We start from the raw sequence: 12,931 nt of genomic DNA, 5'->3' as shown, positions 1-12,931 counted from the left end.
TGCCCCACCCCCCAACACTGAGTGACCCTGCCCCCAAACCCCCCAACACTAAGTGACCCTGCCCCCCACCCCCAACACTGAGTGACCCTGTCCCCACCCCCAACACTGAGTGACCCTGCCCCCAAACCCCCAACACTGAGTGACCCTGCCCCCCAAACCCCCAACACTGAGTGACCCTGCCCCACCCCCAACACTGAGTGACCCTGTCCCCACCCCCAACACTGAGTGACCCTGTCCCCACCCCCAACACTGAGTGACCCTGCCCCCCACCCCCAACACTGAGTGACCCTGCCCCCACCCCCAACACTGAGTGACCCTGTCCCCACCCCCCAACACTGAGTGACCCTGCACCACCCCCAACACTGAGTGACCCTGCCCCCAACACTGAGTGACCCTGCCCCCGACCCCCAACACTGAGTGACCCTGTCCCCACCCCCAACACTGAGTGACCCTGCCCCCCCAAACCCCCCAACACTGAGTGACCCTGCCCCCAACACTGAGTGACCCTGCCCCACCCCCAACACTGAGTGACCCTGCCCCCACCCCCAACACTGAGTGACCCTGCCCCCCACCCCCAACACTGAGTGACCCTGCCCCCAACCCCCAACACTGAGTGACCCTGTCCCCACCCCCAACACTGAGTGACCCTGCCCCCCCAAACCCCCCAACACTGAGTGACCCTGCCCCCAACACTGAGTGACCCTGCCCCACCCCCAACACTGAGTGACCCTGCCCCCAACACTGAGTGACCCTGCCCCCAAACCCCCCAACACTGAGTGACCCTGCCCCCAAACCCCCCAACACTGAGTGACCCTGCCCCCAAACCCCCCAACACTGAGTGACCCTGCCCCCCAAACCCCCCAACACTGAGTGACCCTGCCCCCAAACCCCCCAACACTGAGTGACCCTGCCCCCCAAACCCCCCAACACTGAGTGACCCTGCCCCCAACACTGAGTGACCCTGCCCCCAACACTGAGTGACCCTGCCCCCAAACCCCCCAACACTGAGTGACCCTGCCCCCCAAACCCCCCAACACTGAGTGACCCTGCCCCACCCCCAACACTGAGTGACCCTGCCCCCAACACTGAGTGACCCTGCCCCCCCAAACCCCCCAACACTGAGTGACCCTGCCCCCAACACTGAGTGACCCTGCCCCACCCCCAACACTGAGTGACCCTGCCCCCAACACGGAGTGACCCTGCCCCCAAACCCCCCAACACTGAGTGACCCTGCCCCCAAACCCCCCAACACTGAGTGACCCTGCCCCCAAACCCCCCAACACTGAGTGACCCTGCCCCCCAAACCCCCCAACACTGAGTGACCCTGCCCCCAAACCCCCCAAAACTGAGTGACCCTGCCGCCCAAACCCCCCAACTCTGAGTGACCCTGCCCCCAACACTGAGTGACCCTGCCCCCAACACTGAGTGACCCTGCCCCCCAAACCCCCCAACAGTGAGTGACCCTGCCCCACCCCCAACACTGAGTGACCCTGCCCCCAAAACCCCCCAACACTGAGTGACCCTGCCCCACCCCCAACACTGAGTGACCCTGCCCCACCCCCAACACTGAGTGACCCTGCCCCCAAAACCCCCAACACTGAGTGACCCTGCCCCCAACACTGAGTGACCCTGCCCCCAACACTGAGTGACCCTGCCCCCCAAACCCCCCAACACTGAGTGACCCTGCCCCACCCCCCAACACTGAGTGACCCTGCCCCCACCCCCAACACTGAGTGACCCTGCCCCCCCACCCCCCAACACTGAGTGACCCTGCCCCCCACCCCCCAACACTGAGTGACCCTGCCCCCAACACTGAGTGACCCTGCCCCCACCCCCCAACACTGAGTGACCCTGCCCCCCACCCCCAACACTGAGTGACCCTGCCCCCCACCCCCAACACTGAGTGACCCTGTCCCCACCCCCAACACTGAGTGACCCTGCCCCCAACACTGAGTGACCCTGCCCCCACCCCCAACACTGAGTGACCCTGCCCCCAACCCCCAACACTGAGTGACCCTGTCCCCACCCCCAACACTGAGTGACCCTGCCCCCAACACTGAGTGACCCTGCCCCCACCCCCAACACTGAGTGACCCTGCCCCCCACCCCCCAACACTGAGTGACCCTGCCCCCAACACTGAGTGACCCTGCCCCCACCCCCAACACTGAGTGACCCTGCCCCCACCCCCAACACTGAGTGACCCTGTCCCCACCCCCAACACTGAGTGACCCTGCCCCACCCCCAACACTGAGTGACCCTGCCCCCCACCCCCCAACACTGAGTGACCCTGCCCCCAAACCCCCCAACACTGAGTGACCCTGCCCCCACCCCCAACACTGAGTGACCCTGTCCCCACCCCCAACACTGAGTGACCCTGTCCCCACCCCCAACACTGAGTGACCCTGCCCCCAAAACCCCCCAACACTGAGTGACCCTGCCCCACCCCCCAACACTGAGTGACCCTGCCCCCAACACTGAGTGACCCTGCCCCACCCCCAACACTGAGTGACCCTGCCCCCAACACTGAGTGACCCTGCCCCACCCCCAACACTGAGTGACCCTGCCCCACCACCAACACTGAGTGACCCTGTCCCCACCCCCAACACTGAGTGACCCTGCCCCCCAAACCCCCCAACACTGAGTGACCCTGCCCCACCCCCCAACACTGAGTGACCCTGCCCCCAAAACCCCCCAACACTGAGTGACCCTGCCCCCAACACTGAGTGACCCTGCCCCACCCCCAACACTGAGTGACCCTGTCCCCACCCCCAACACTGAGTGACCCTGCCCCCACCCCCAACACTGAGTGACCCTGCCCCCACCCCCCAACACTGAGTGACCCTGCCCCCAAACCCACCAACACTGAGTGACCCTGCCCCCCACCCCCCAACACTGAGTGACCCTGCCCCCACCCCCCAACACTGAGTGACCCTGCCCCCACCCCCAACACTGAGTGACCCTGCCCCCACCCCCAACACTGAGTGACCCTGCCCCCACCCCCCAACACTGAGTGACCCTGCCCCCACCCCCAACACTGAGTGACCCTGCCCCCACCCCCAACACTGAGTGACCCTGCCCCCCAAACCCCCCAACACTGAGTGACCCTGTCCCCACCCCCAACACTGAGTGACCCTGCCCCCAAACCCCCCAACACTGAGTGACCCTGTCCCCACCCCCAACACTGAGTGACCCTGCCCCCAACACTGAGTGACCCTGCCCCCACCCCCAACACTGAGTGACCCTGCCCCCACCCCCCAACACTGAGTGACCCTGCCCCCAAACCCCCCAACACTGAGTGACCCTGCCCCCACCCCCAACACTGAGTGACCCTGCCCCCACCCCCCAACACTGAGTGACCCTGCCCCCAAACCCCCCAACACTGAGTGACCCTGCCCCCACCCCCAACACTGAGTGACCCTGCCCCCACCCCCAACACTGAGTGACCCTGCCCCACCCCCAACACTGAGTGACCCTGCCCCCAAAACCCCCCAACACTGAGTGACCCTGTCCCGCCCCCAACACTGAGTGACCCTGCCCCCCAAACCCCCCAACACTGAGTGACCCTCCCCCACCCCCCAACACTGAGTGACCCTGCCCCCAACACTGAGTGACCCTGCCCCACCCCCCAACACTGAGTGACCCTGCCCCACCCCCAACACTGAGTGACCCTGTCCCCACCCCCAACAGTGAGTGACCCTGCCCCCCAAACCCCCCAACACTGAGTGACCCGGCCCCCACCCCCAACACTGAGTGACCCTGCCCCCAAAACCCCCCAACACTGAGTGACCCTGCCCCACCCCCAACACTGAGTGACCCTGCCCCCAACACTGAGTGACCCTGCCCCCAAACCCCCCAACACTGAGTGACCCTGCCCCACCCCCAACACTGAGTGACCCTGCCCCACCCCCAACACTGAGTGACCCTGCCCCACCCCCAACACTGAGTGACCCTGCCCCCAAAACCCCCCAACACTGAGTGACCCTGTCCCACCCCCAACACTGAGTGACCCTGCCCCCCAAACCCCCCAACACTGAGTGACCCTGCCCCACCCCCCAACACTGAGTGACCCTGCCCCCAACACTGAGTGACCCTGCCCCACCCCCCAACACTGAGTGACCCTGCCCCACCCCCAACACTGAGTGACCCTGCCCCCCAAACCCCCCAACACTGAGTGACCCTGCCCCACCCCCCAACACTGAGTGACCCTGCCCCCAAAACCCCCCAACACTGAGTGACCCTGCCCCACCCCCAACACTGAGTGACCCTGCCCCCAACACTGAGTGACCCTGCCCCACCCCCAACACTGAGTGACCCTGCCCCACCCCCAACACTGAGTGACCCTGCCCCCACCCCCAACACTGAGTGACCCTGCCCCACCCCCAACACTGAGTGACCCTGCCCCCAAAACCCCCCAACACTGAGTGACCCTGTCCCACCCCCAACACTGAGTGACCCTGTCCCCCAAACCCCCCAACACTGAGTGACCCTGCCCCACCCCCCAACACTGAGTGACCCTGCCCCCAAGCCCCCCAACACTGAGTGACCCTGCCCCACCCCCAACACTGAGTGACCCTGCCCCACCCCCAACACTGAGTGACCCTGTCCCCAAACCCCCCAACACTGAGTGACCCTGCCCCCACCCCCAACACTGAGTGACCCTGCCCCCAAAACCCCCCAACACTGAGTGACCCTGTCCAACCCCCAACACTGAGTGACCCTGCCCCACCCCCCAACACTGAGTGACCCTGCCCCCAAACCCCCCAACCCTGAGTGACCCTGCCCCCACCCCCAACACTGAGTGACCCTGCTCCACCCCCAACACTGAGTGACCCTGTCCCCACCCCCCAACACTGAGTGACCCTGCCCCCCCACCCCCCAACACTGAGTGACCCTGTCCCACCCCCAACACTGAGTGACCCTGCCCCCCAAACCCCCCAACACTGAGTGACCCTGCCCCACCCCCCAACACTGAGTGACCCTGCCCCCCACCCCCAACACTGAGTGACCCTGCCCCCAAACCCCCCAACACTGAGTGACCCTGCCCCCACCCCCAACACTGAGTGACCCTGCCCCCAAAACCCCCCAACACTGAGTGACCCTGTCCCACCCCCAACACTGAGTGACCCTGCCCCCCAAACCCCCCAACACTGAGTGACCCTGCCCCACCCCCCAACACTGAGTGACCCTGCCCCCAAACCCCCCAACACTGAGTGACCCTGCCCCACCCCCCAACACTGAGTGACCCTGCCCCCACCCCCCAACACTGAGTGACCCTGCCCCACCCCCAACACTGAGTGACCCTGCCCCTAACACTGAGTGACCCTGCCCCACCCCCAACACTGAGTGACCCTGCCCCCACGCCCAACACTGAGTGACCCTGCCCCCACCCCCCAACACTGAGTGACCCTGCCCCACCCCCCAACACTGAGTGACCCTGCCCCCACCCCCCAACACTGAGTGACCCTGCCCCCACCCCCAACACTGAGTGACCCTGTCCCCACCCCCAACACTGAGTGACCCTGCCCCCAACACTGAGTGACCCTGTCCCCAACACTGAGTGACCTTGTCCCCAACACTGAGTGACCCTGCCCCCAAAACCCCCCAACACTGAGTTACCCTGCCCCACCCCCAACACTGAGTGACCCTGCCCCCAACACTGAGTGACCCTGCCCCCAAACCCCCCAACACTGAGTGACCCTCCCCCCCACCCCCAACACTGAGTGACCCTGCCCCCCACCCCCAACACTGAGTGACCCTGCCCCACCCCCCAACACTGAGTGACCCTGCCCCACCCCCCAACACTGAGTGACCCTGTCCCCACCCCCCAACACTGAGTGACCCTGCCCCCACCCCCAACACTGAGTGACCCTGCCCCCAAAACCCCCCAACACTGAGTGACCCTGCCCCACCCCCCAACACTGAGTGACCCTCCCCCCCAAACCCCCCAACACTGAGTGACCCTGCCCCCCAAACCCCTCAACACTGAGTGACCCTGCACCCCAAACCCCCCAACACTGAGTGACCCTGCCCCCAACACTGAGTGACCCTGCCCCCAACACTGAGTGACCCTGCCCCCAACACTGAGTGACTCTGCCCCCCAAACCCCCCAACACTGAATGACCCTGCCCCCACCCCCAACACTGAGTGACCCTGCCCCCAACACTGAGTGACCCTGCCCCACCCCCAACACTGAGTGACCCTGCCCCCAAAACCCCCCAACACTGAGTGACCCTGTCCCGCCCCCAACACTGAGTGACCCTGCCCCCCAAACCCCCCAACACTGAGTGACCCTGCCCCACCCCCCAACACTGAGTGACCCTGCCCCCAACACTGAGTGACCCTGCCCCACCCCCCAACACTGAGTGACCCTGCCCCACCCCCAACACTGAGTGACCCTGTCCCCACCCCCAACACTGAGTGACCCTGCCCCCCAAACCCCCCAACACTGAGTGACCCTGCCCCACCCCCCAACACTGAGTGACCCTGCCCCCAAAACCCCCCAACACTGAGTGACCCTGCCCCACCCCCAATACTGAGTGACCCTGCCCCCAACACTGAGTGACCCTGCCCCCAAACCCCCCAACACTGAGTGACCCTGCCCCACCCCCAACACTGAGTGACCCTGCCCCACCCCCAACACTGAGTGACCCTGCCCCCACCCCCAACACTGAGTGACCCTGCCCCACCCCCAACACTGAGTGACCCTGCCCCCAAAACCCCCCAACACTGAGTGACCCTGTCCCACCCCCAACACTGAGTGACCCTGCCCCCCAAACCCCCCAACACTGAGTGACCCTGCCCCACCCCCCAACACTGAGTGACCCTGCCCCCAACACTGAGTGACCCTGCCCCACCCCCCAACACTGAGTGACCCTGCCCCACCCCCAACACTGAGTGACCCTGCCCCCCAAACCCCCCAACACTGAGTGAGCCTGCCCCACCCCCCAACACTGAGTGACCCTGCCCCCAAAACCCCCCAACACTGAGTGACCCTGCCCCACCCCCAACACTGAGTGACCCTGTCCCCAACACTGAGTGACCCTGCCCCACCCCCAACACTGAGTGACCCTGCCCCACCCCCAACACTGAGTGACCCTGCCCCCACCCCCAACACTGAGTGACCCTGCCCCACCCCCAACACTGAGTGACCCTGCCCCCAAAACCCCCCAACAGTGAGTGACCCTGTCCCACCCCCAACACTGAGTGACCCTGTCCCCCAAACCCCCCAACACTGAGTGACCCTGCCCCACCCCCCAACACTGAGTGACCCTGCCCCCCAAGCCCCCCAACACTGAGTGACCCTGCCCCACCCCCAACACTGAGTGACCCTGCCCCACCCCCAACACTGAGTGACCCTGTCCCCAAACCCCCCAACACTGAGTGACCATGCCCCCACCCCCAACACTGAGTGACCCTGCCCCCAAAACCCCCCAACACTGAGTGACCCTGTCCAACCCCCAACACTGAGTGACCCTGCCCCACCCCCCAACACTGAGTGACCCTGCCACCCAAACCCCCCAACCCTGAGTGACCCTGCCCCCACCCCCAACACTGAGTGACCCTGCTCCACCCCCAACACTGAGTGACCCTGTCCCCACCCCCCAACACTGAGTGACCCTGCCCCCCCACCCCCCAACACTGAGTGACCCTGTCCCACCCCCAACACTGAGTGACCCTGCCCCCCAAACCCCCCAACACTGAGTGACCCTGCCCCACCCCCCAACACTGAGTGACCCTGCCCCCCACCCCCAACACTGAGTGACCCTGCCCCCAAACCCCCCAACACTGAGTGACCCTGCCCCCACCCCCAACACTGAGTGACCCTGCCCCCAAAACCCCCCAACACTGAGTGACCCTGTCCCACCCCCAACACTGAGTGACCCTGCCCCCCAAACCCCCCAACACTGAGTGACCCTGCCCCACCCCCCAACACTGAGTGACCCTGCCCCCAAACCCCCCAACACTGAGTGACCCTGCCCCACCCCCCAACACTGAGTGACCCTGCCCCCACCCCCCAACACTGAGTGACCCTGCCCCACCCCCAACACTGAGTGACCCTGCCCCCAACACTGAGTGACCCTGCCCCACCCCCAACACTGAGTGACCCTGCCCCCACCCCCAACACTGAGTGACCCTGCCCCCACCCCCCAACACTGAGTGACCCTGCCCCACCCCCCAACACTGAGTGACCCTGCCCCCACCCCCCAACACTGAGTGACCCTGCCCCCACCCCCAACACTGAGTGACCCTGTCCCGCCCCCAACACTGAGTGACCCTGCCCCCCAAACCCCCCAACACTGAGTGACCCTGCCCCACCCCCCAACACTGAGTGACCCTGCCCCCAACACTGAGTGACCCTGCCCCACCCCCCAACACTGAGTGACCCTGCCCCACCCCCAACACTGAGTGACCCTGTCCCCACCCCCAACACTGAGTGACCCTGCCCCCCAAACCCCCCAACACTGAGTGACCCTGCCCCACCCCCCAACACTGAGTGACCCTGCCCCCAAAACCCCCCAACACTGAGTGACCCTGCCCCACCCCCAACACTGAGTGACCCTGCCCCCAACACTGAGTGACCCTGCCCCCAAACCCCCCAACACTGAGTGACCCTGCCCCACCCCCAACACTGAGTGACCCTGCCCCCACCCCCAACACTGAGTGACCCTGCCCCACCCCCAACACTGAGTGACCCTGCCCCCAAAACCCCCCAACACTGAGTGACCCTGTCCCACCCCCAACACTGAGTGACCCTGCCCCCCAAACCCCCCAACACTGAGTGACCCTGCCCCACCCCCCAACACTGAGTGACCCTGCCCCCAACACTGAGTGACCCTGCCCCACCCCCCAACACTGAGTGACCCTGCCCCACCCCCAACACTGAGTGACCCTGCCCCCCAAACCCCCCAACACTGAGTGACCCTGCCCCACCCCCCAACACTGAGTGACCCTGCCCCCAAAACCCCCCAACACTGAGTGACCCTGCCCCACCCCCAACACTGAGTGACCCTGTCCCCAACACTGAGTGACCCTGCCCCACCCCCAACACTGAGTGACCCTGCCCCACCCCCAACACTGAGTGACCCTGCCCCCACCCCCAACACTGAGTGACACTGCCCCACCCCCAACACTGAGTGACCCTGCCCCCAAAACCCCCCAACAGTGAGTGACCCTGTCCCACCCCCAACACTGAGTGACCCTGTCCCCCAAACCCCCCAACACTGAGTGACCCTGCCCCACCCCCCAACACTGAGTGACCCTGCCCCCCAAGCCCCCCAACACTGAGTGACCCTGCCCCACCCCCAACACTGAGTGACCCTGCCCCACCCCCAACACTGAGTGACCCTGTCCCCAAACCCCCCAACACTGAGTGACCCTGCCCCCACCCCCAACACTGAGTGACCCTGCCCCCAAAACCCCCCAACACTGAGTGACCCTGTCCAACCCCCAACACTGAGTGACCCTGCCCCACCCCCCAACACTGAGTGACCCTGCCCCCCAAACCCCCCAACCCTGAGTGACCCTGCCCCCACCCCCAACACTGAGTGACCCTGCTCCACCCCCAACACTGAGTGACCCTGTCCCCACCCCCCAACACTGAGTGACCCTGCCCCCCCACCCCCCAACACTGAGTGACCCTGTCCCACCCCCAACACTGAGTGACCCTGCCCCCCAAACCCCCCAACACTGAGTGACCCTGCCCCACCCCCCAACACTGAGTGACCCTGCCCCCCACCCCCAACACTGAGTGACCCTGCCCCCAAACCCCCCAACACTGAGTGACCCTGCCCCCACCCCCAACACTGAGTGACCCTGCCCCCAAAACCCCCCAACACTGAGTGACCCTGTCCCACCCCCAACACTGAGTGACCCTGCCCCCCAAACCCCCCAACACTGAGTGACCCTGCCCCACCCCCCAACACTGAGTGACCCTGCCCCCAAACCCCCCAACACTGAGTGACCCTGCCCCACCCCCCAACACTGAGTGACCCTGCCCCCACCCCCCAACACTGAGTGACCCTGCCCCACCCCCAACACTGAGTGACCCTGCCCCCAACACTGAGTGACCCTGCCCCACCCCCAACACTGAGTGACCCTGCCCCCACCCCCAACACTGAGTGACCCTGCCCCCACCCCCCAACACTGAGTGACCCTGCCCCACCCCCCAACACTGAGTGACCCTGCCCCCACCCCCCAACACTGAGTGACCCTGCCCCCACCCCCAACACTGAGTGACCCTGTCCCCACCCCCAACACTGAGTGACCCTGCCCCCAACACTGAGTGACCCTGTCCCCAACACTGAGTGACCTTGTCCCCAACACTGAGTGACCCTGCCCCCAAAACCCCCCAACACTGAGTGACCCTGCCCCACCCCCAACACTGAGTGACCCTGCCCCCAACACTGAGTGACCCTGCCCCCAAACCCCCCAACACTGAGTGACCCTCCCCCCCACCCCCAACACTGAGTGACCCTGCCCCCCACCCCCAACACTGAGTGACCCTGCCCCACCCCCCAACACTGAGTGACCCTGCCCCACCCCCCAACACTGAGTGACCCTGTCCCCACCCCCCAACACTGAGTGACCCTGCCCCCACCCCCCAACACTGAGTGACCCTGCCCCCAAAACCCCCCAACACTGAGTGACCCTGCCCCACCCCCCAACACTGAGTGACCCTGCCCCCCAAACCCCCCAACACTGAGTGACCCTGCCCCCCAAACCCCTCAACACTGAGTGACCCTGCCCCCCAAACCCCCCAACACTGAGTGACCCTGCCCCCAACACTGAGTGACCCTGCCCCCAACACTGAGTGACCCTGCCCCCAACACTGAGTGACCCTGCCCCCCAAACCCCCCAACACTGAGTGACCCTGCCCCCACCCCCAACACTGAGTGACCCTGCCCCCAACACTGAGTGACCCTGTCCCCACCCCCAACACTGAGTGACCCTGCCCCCACCCCCAACACTGAGTGACCCTGCCCCACCCCCAACACTGAGTGACCCTGCCCCACCCCCAACACTGAGTGACCCTGCCCCCAACACTGAGTGACCCTGCCCCCAACACTGAGTGACCCTGCCCCCCACCCCCAACACTGAGTGACCCTGCCCCCCACCCCCCAACACTGAGTGACCCTGTCCCCCACCCCCCAACACTGAGTGACCCTGCTCCACCCCCAACACTGAGTGACCCTGCACCACCCCCAACACTGAGTGACCCTGCCCCACCCCCAACACTGAGTGACCCTGCCCCCCACCCCCCAACACTGAGTGACCCTGCCCCCACCCCCAACACTGAGTGACCCTGCCCCCTACCCCCCAACACTGAGTGACCCTGCCCCACCCCCCAACACTGAGTGACCCTGCCCCACCCCCAACACTGAGTGACCCTGCCCCCCACCCCCCAACACTGAGTGACCCTGCCCCCAACACTGAGTGACCCTGCCCCACCCCCCAACACTGAGTGACCCTGCCCCCAACACTGAGTGACCCTGCCCCACCCCCCAACACTGAGTGACCCTGCCCCCAACACTGAGTGACCCTGCCCCCCACCCCCAACACTGAGTGACCCTGCCCCCCACCCCCCAACACTGAGTGACCCTGCCCCACCCCCCAACACTGAGTGACCCTGCCCCCCAAACCCCCCAACCCTGAGTGACCCTGCCCCCACCCCCAACACTGAGTGACCCTGCTCCACCCCCAACACTGAGTGACCCTGTCCCCACCCCCCAACACTGAGTGACCCTGCCCCCAACACTGAGTGACCCTGCCCCACCCCCAACACTGAGTGACCCTGCCCCCCACCCCCCAACACTGAGTGACCCTGCCCCCAACACTGAGTGACCCTGCCCCACCCCCCAACACTGAGTGACCCTGCCCCCAACACTGAGTGACCCTGCCCCCCACCCCCAACACTGAGTGACCCTGCCCCCCACCCCCCAACACTGAGTGACCCTGCCCCACCCCCCAACACTGAGTGACCCTGCCCCCCAAACCCCCCAACCCTGAGTGACCCTGCCCCCACCCCCAACACTGAGTGACCCTGCTCCACCCCCAACACTGAGTGACCCTGTCCCCACCCCCCAACACTGAGTGACCCTGCCCCCCCACCCCCCAACACTGAGTGACCCTGTCCCCACCCCCCAACACTTAGTGACCCTGCCCCCCACCCCCCAACACTGAGTGACCCTGCCCCCCCAAGACGAGCCGGGGAGGGGCCTACACCCCCCGCAGAGCGTTCTCACCAGGTCATCCCGGGGCAGCGGCCTGGCACCAGAATGGAGACTGCTGCTTCCTCAGCCCTCTCCTCCCCAGGCTCCCCCCCGCCCCCCCCCCCCCCCCCCCCGTGCCCCATGCCGGGGCTCCTGCAGGGCGGGGCGGGGCTGGCGGGGTGAAGGCCCTTGGAGAGGCTGTGGGCCCTGCTGCCCGCAGACAGAAACCCTGTCCTGCAGCTGCTGCTCCCTGATGGCAGCTGGCTCCTCCCTGTCAGGCAGGAGAGCCTGGCGCCAGAGGGGGTGCGCAGGGGTGGCCTGGGGTGTTGCCCTCGCTGGCGGTGCTGGAGCCGGACGCCCTGAGCCGGCCGATGGAGCCGCAGAAAAGCAGCTGCTCTGCAATGGGGAAGAAAAGCACCTCATTGGTATTTTATTTTTAAAAAGTCTCCTCGGGTCCAGTTGTTGCTTTGGTGAACTCAGAGACTCCCTTGGGATGAGCAAAGCATAGGCAGAACCACAGCCTTCCCCCGGTCAGCCCGTCCCCCGGGTCAGCCTGACTCCCAGATCAGCCCGTCCCCCGGGTCAGCCCGTCCCCCGGAACAGCCCGTCCCCCGGGTCAGCCCCTTCCCCCGGGTCAGCCCGTCCCCCGGGTCAGCCCGTCCCCCGGGTCAGCCTGACTCCCAGATCAGCCCGTCCCCCGGTCAGCCCGTTCCCCCGGGTCA

At 66.0% G+C, this 12,931-nt stretch overlaps 1 protein-coding gene across 2 annotated transcripts in view; it reads left to right on the top strand.

Annotated features, from left to right (window-relative positions):
- TECTA (tectorin alpha) overlaps positions 1-12,931 on the top strand; it is a gene marked incomplete at its 5' end in the record, with an annotated part of 118,912 nt that overhangs the window by 90,135 nt on the left and 15,846 nt on the right. The window lies entirely within an intron of this gene.

This window comes from Pipistrellus hanaki (genome assembly GCF_964339955.1).
Source record: "Pipistrellus hanaki genome assembly, chromosome: 19".
NCBI lineage: Eukaryota > Metazoa > Chordata > Mammalia > Chiroptera > Vespertilionidae > Pipistrellus > Pipistrellus hanaki.
The sequence above is the reverse complement of the archived record's forward strand: the minus strand, read 5'-3'. Positions and strand labels throughout refer to the sequence as shown.